We start from the raw sequence: 6,589 nt of genomic DNA on the forward strand, positions 1-6,589 counted from the left end.
TGTCCATAGCCTCCGTCCAATTAGCAGACTCGGGGCCTGCCATGGCTTCCCTGTAATTATTAGGTTCATCCAAATCTATCAGTGTACTGTCATTGATTAATGTATCACCTTCAGTAGTGATGTGATAACCATAATAAAAGTTAGGTGTGCTCCTAACTTTAATGGGACGCCTCGGAGGTACGGACTCATCTATCAGCTCAACAGGAGTTTCCTCCTTAGGTTGGTCATCAGTTTTTGAGGTTCCTTCACCACTTGACTCTTGAAGCTCTTTAAGGTCAATTTGCCTCCCACTATCTCATTGGCTTATAAATTCTCTCTCACGAAAGACTCTTCTCCTTGCCACAAAATCACATTCTCATTAGGTCTGTAGAAGAGGTAACCAAAGGATCTTGATGTGGTCTCACTTCGGGGTTCGAGCTTGTCGTGTGACTCGTGCTTCACAAAAGCCTCGCAACCCTAAATCTTGATGTGGCCTAGATTTGGAACTTTCCCACTCCACATATGTGACAACCCTATATTTTCCGAAAGCGATGTAACACTCAAGAGTCAAATACAACGAAAACTATTTGGAATCAACGAAATTAACCTAAAAAAAAAATAAAGTGTTCAAATATCTAAATTGGGATGCATCAAATGTTAGATATCGTGCCAAGGTTTCCAAAAACATAAAGAACATTCAAAACCGGGTTATATTGAAGAAATTATAACCACTTGAATATTTACGACACACCGTTAAAACACTATTTAACGTAAAAACTGAAATTACAATAAAATGCATTTTAGCCTTAAGTATCTAAATAAAAGTTGTAGAGTTCGTTAAACTATAAACATACATAAAAAGATCACCCAAATTGGTCCTCGTATGAAGAAGTTACGAATTTTCTAAGTTTCGTAACAGTAGTAGAGGGCTAAGAACTCGAATTGAAGATCGAGCGTTATTTAGCTATCGCAACTTAAACGAAAGTTGAAGGCCTCCACAATAGCAGTAAAATGATAAAAAGACAAACGAAAACCGATGTCGAATAAAGAAGCTATGAAATTTTAACGAACTTTAGCAGTCCCAGCCTATTAAAAACATATCATTAAAAATAAAGTCAAAACTAGTCGACGGAATCTAAATGAAAGTTGTAGAGCATAATCTCACCTACGCGTGGATATAAAGAACGAGAAAAACGGAGCCAGTACGTGAAAGTTACGGAGTTTAGAAGAAGGGAGCCAGGATTACGCCCAGCGTAATGTAGGAGTACGCCCAACGTATTCAGGAGCAGGATCGAGTCCCATCGGCTGCAGCTCTACGCCTAGGTAGACTCGAGTCGTAAGCCATGACGCAAAGTTACGCCCAATGTAACCGAAGTACGCCCAACGTACTCGCCCTTCCAGCCCTATAAATAGAAGGCATAAGCTTCGGATTTTAGCACACCTTCTCTAAACTCTCAATCACTCCCACATACTTTCAAGCACCAGAAGCTATCCCGATGCCCTCGGTTTCCACACCCGAGCCCCCGACGAAGGTTCTACGCTACCGAGATCCCCGAAGAGCTCGAAGATGCAGCTTTCCGTGGTTGAAGTTCTGCTCGACTCTAGCCCCACTCTCTTCAAGCCAAACAAGTGAGTTCATACCCCTACCTTTCAAGTATTTTCATGTTTTAGGGGGGAAGTACAAGTACAATACAAGTAAAAGTATCGTTTTATAAACATAAATGTAACATCTATCTTATTAATTATCGATACCAACATATTACTTTACGTATAAAGGGCTAGGATATCATCAAGTTATTTTCATCAAATGGAACATACTTTCTGAAAAACTATAATGGGTATAGTTAGCAAGTTATTCATACATTCTTACGTATACATCCTGAAAAACGAAATACTTTCAAACAAAATGAAGTAAAGTGTTTCTTATCGTAAATCTATTTATACTAAGGGATGTGCGATATTCAAACTTCAACGTACTCTTATGTATGCATTTCAAGTCATATATTATATACCATAATCTCTTGGAGGGAGAGCGTGATACTTGTGTATAGATCTATACGGGATTGACAACCCCGCACCTAAACTGTTAGCTACAGTTAGACCGGCAGGTCTGGGGTGACAAATGTCATAACACTACAACACCTGAAGAATGTTGCTACAGGCAGTCAGTGTCAATAGTATGGTTATAAAACTCACATGAAAGTATAAAAACAAGTTTGATTAACGAGATTCACATATGCATTCAGTTTTCTACATTATTTTGAGCACAAAGTTTATCTTTATCATTCAAGTACGGACAACACTAACGTACTCCAACTTTGAGAACTTATCAAACTATTTATAGAAAATATTGGATTTTCTGAAAACCTCGTTCATTGATTTGCTACCAAAAGGACATACTTTTCAATACAAAACACTTATGAACTCACCAACTTAATTGTTGACACTTTTTCGAAACCACTTGTATTTCTCAGGGAATCAGTAATACAGGTAACCACCAGCTTTTGAAGAAGGAACGCTAAGGACGTTTATTATTAAACATTTACATCATCATAATGTAATATTCTTTTGGAAATATGTATAACGCAACAATATACATTTTTATTATATATATGATGGTTGTGTTACTTTCTTTACAATATTCAATTATTGTGGTACTACGTGAAGTCATCCACCCCAGAATGCTTCCGCCATTCTGGTTTGGGGGTGTGACAGATTGGTATCAAGGCATTGTTTATAGTGAACTAAGTATATCGAACCACATAAGATATACAAACTATAAATGCAACAGGAACCAAAAACCCTCTGACAAAACATTTTCATAAAAATATATTTTCTTTTAAATATATACATTTTTACTCGCATGTATCTGTCTCATATCATGACAAGTTTTCTAAAAAGTATTAAGGCAAGTTGCGACACTACGATTGGGCCTCGCGGTATGTAATCAAATCAAGAATAAATATAGCCTGATCAACTATATTTATCCTGGATTTGACCAATGTACATCGAGGAATGGTCGTAGTGGACAACAAGCCAAAAACTTACCAAATACAAATTATTTTAGATTCGCCAATTTGAAATACTATAGGAGTATTGATATAAAGAATAGTACAATGAAAAACTTGCGCTCCGTAAGATATAGTTAAACGTAGGATGTCGTTAAATAGAAATTTCTTTTCTTATAAAATTCTCATACCTCTATCCTAGTACAGACAAATGGCCGGATTCCATTTATCGGGAGATCCCTACTACCCAAACCAAGGCAACGACGGCTGGATAGAAGAAGACCCGGAGGAAGACCCGCAGGAAATCGAAGAGGAAGTCGAAGAAGAATTCGAAGTCGATGAGGAGATCGAGGAAATTACTAGTGGAACAGACTCCGAGCCGGAAGTGATCGACCCTCCCTCTCCTCATCCTCCCGAAGTCAGACCATATCAACAGGACCCATCCCCATCTGAGGAAGCCATCTCTACTACTGGAGCCGCCAACTAGGTGTACGCCCTCCTTTCGGCATGTGTCGAGATTTTTACAATGTTAGTGGGGGAGGCTCAGCTGATCTAGCACTTCCTGTTTTTGTGGGCACTATAGCTACCCAGGACTACTATGCAGACCAGCAAGCAGCCAGAGTTCGCGAGATCAATGTTGCTACTCAGGGTAACGCCGCAGACATCCGTTGTCTGGAACGACTACACGAAAATACCCAAATCTACACAGGGACGCTTCGGAATCAAATGGTGAACACACTAGCAGAAATAAGAGAGATGAAGGAACAACAAGAAGATCTTGAAAGGCGCCTAATGGGAGTCAAGCAGTCAGATGCCGAATCTAACTCCAAACATGCAACACGCCGCAAGTAGAACTTGCTCAACTCCAACAATTTTGATATAGAATAGGACCTCGAATAAAGTTTTTTCCTTATTTCCTTTGTATCGGTAATCGGAGACCTCTAGATAGGTCGAATTTTCCTAAACAAGAAGCATAATGTAACACACCTTAGGTGTGACATATATATAAATATGAAGTACTTCTTTATATACCTCTCGAAACTGATGGGATTAACTAAATTATTGTACCTGCTTTGAAACCAAAAACTAAAGTCAAAACAAAATACAAGATACAACTAACCCTCTAGTACACGATAGTCAAAACATTAGAAACTTATAGTATTCATTCTTATTTTCTCTACCAGAACATGCCTCCTCATAGATCAGCACGCAGAAACTCGACTCCAGCACCACCTCCACCACACCCTCCAACTATGGATGCAACTATGTTCCAAACTGCTGTAACAACCGCCGTAACCGTGATGATGGCTCAAATGAGCAACAACGGGTCAGGAGGAGGAATAAACAGCTTTACAAATAGCTAAAGCCAAGGCCGTTCCGGGGTATGCACTTACAAAGACTTCGCCAATGGAAAACCTATTCCCTTTTATGGGACTGGGGGAGTATTGGATCTATCCCAATGGATAGAGAAAACGGAAGCTGTATTCGAAATTTGCGTATGCCCTGAAGAAAGCAAAGTAAAATTTGCTACTTTTACTTTCTCTGAACGCGCCCTGACATGGTGGAACGGCCACGTCAAGACACTAACCCTAGTGGTGGCGAACTCCATGGGTTGGGAAAACCTGAAACGAATGCTCCTACGAGAGTACTGCCCAAGAGGTGAGATTCAGAAGCTCGAACAGGAACTGTGCGGCCTTTCGATGGTAGGCTCGGACATCGCAGACTACACCAACAGATTCAGTGATTTGATAACACTTTGCCCAGGGATGTTGATCCTGGAAAGCCAAAAGGTGGAGAGGTACATCTGGGGACTATCACCCCAACTTCGAGGAAGTGTGTTAGCTTCCAAACCCATGACCTTCAACAGCACCAAGGAACTAGCGCAATCTCTCGTTGATCATGGTGTCTGTCAAGGAGTCACGGCTATCGTGGCTGAACCAACCAAAGGGAACAACAACAACGATAACAATGCCAACAACAACAGCAAGAAGAAATTCTGGAACAAGAGAAATGGGAAAACTTCGTAAGAACCTTCAAAGAAACAAATGGTGGCGGTTCATGCTGCTACTTCTCCCACCACAACTCCTGCTACCACGGCGCCAACAAAACAATATGCTTGGAACCTGCCCAAGTGCATCAAATGCAACTACCATCACCACGGTAATTTCCGCAAGATGCACTATAAGAACTGCGACAGGAAAGGGCACACTACCCGTTTCTGTAAAGCACCAGCGCGACCAGTCACTCAAGTTCCTGGTACTGGGATAAGCCAAGCATGTTATGGGTATGGAGAAACTGGGCACTTCAAGAGGGACTGCCCCAAGACAAGGAATGTTGGCGGTGTTGGGAGAGTACTGGCGATAGGTCAAAATGAAGCAATAGACCCAACAGTGGTTACGGGTACGTTTCTCCTCGACAACATTTATGCATTCATACTCTTTGACTGCGGTGCGGAGATAATTTTTGTGAGTCATAAATTCAAACACCTACTTAATCAAAGACCCCAATCACTAAATAAAATATTCACTATAGAAATGGCTAACGGTAAAACAGAAAGCACAAGCGATATGTACGTAGGGTACACATTAAATTTAAACGAACACTTATTTCAAATCGACCTTATGCCCATTTCGATAAGAAGTTTTGATGTAATCATCGGTATGGACTGGTTAAGTCTTCACCATGCCGATATTCGTTGTCACGAAAAGGTCGTTCGCCTCAATCTACCCAACGACGAAACTCTTGTCATATATGGAGACAAACCTAGTTCAAATTTGCAAATCATCTCCTGTGTTAAAGCACAAATATATCTTCGCAAGGAATACCATGCCTTTCTAGCCCACGTAGTAGACCAGAAACAAGAACCAAAGAACATTAAAGACATTCTGGAAGTCTGCAACTTCCCAGATATTTTCCTAGAAGATCTTCCAGGAATTCCACCAGAATGCCAAGTCGAGTTCAGAATCGACTTAATCCCCGGAGCTACTCCAATAGCAAAGTCGCCTTACCGTTTAGCTTTAGCCAAGATGCAGGAACTGTCCAGCCAATTAAACGAGTTGCTAAGCAAGGGCTTCATCAGACCAAGCTTCTCACCATGGGGAGCACCGGTCCTATTCGTGAAAAAGAAGGACGAATCTTTTCGCATGTGCATCGATTACCAGGAGCTGAACAAACTCACGATCAACAACCGATATCCCCTTCCACGCATAGACGATCTGTTCGACCAACTACATGGAGCGAGCTACTTCTCAAAGATCGATCTAAGATCTGGTTATCACCAACTGCGAGTACTGGAAGGAGACATCACCAAAACGGCTTTCTAAACACGCTATGGTCACTATGAGTTTGTAGTAATGCCCTTCGGGTTGACAAATGCTCCAACAGTGGTCATGGACTTGATGAACCGAGTATGTCGTCCCTTCCTGGATAAATTCATGATCATGCTCATAGATGATATACTCATCTATTCAAGAAGCCAGGAAGAACACAACCAACACCTCCGCCAAGTTTTGGAAACATTGAGGGCAGAGAAGCTTTACGCAAAATTTTCAAAGTGCGAATTTTGGATTCGGGAAGTGGATTTCCTAGGAAATGTAGTAAGC

This window comes from Lactuca saligna, chromosome 3 (genome assembly GCF_052625555.1).
Source record: "Lactuca saligna cultivar CGN05327 chromosome 3, ASM5262555v1, whole genome shotgun sequence".
NCBI lineage: Eukaryota > Viridiplantae > Streptophyta > Magnoliopsida > Asterales > Asteraceae > Lactuca > Lactuca saligna.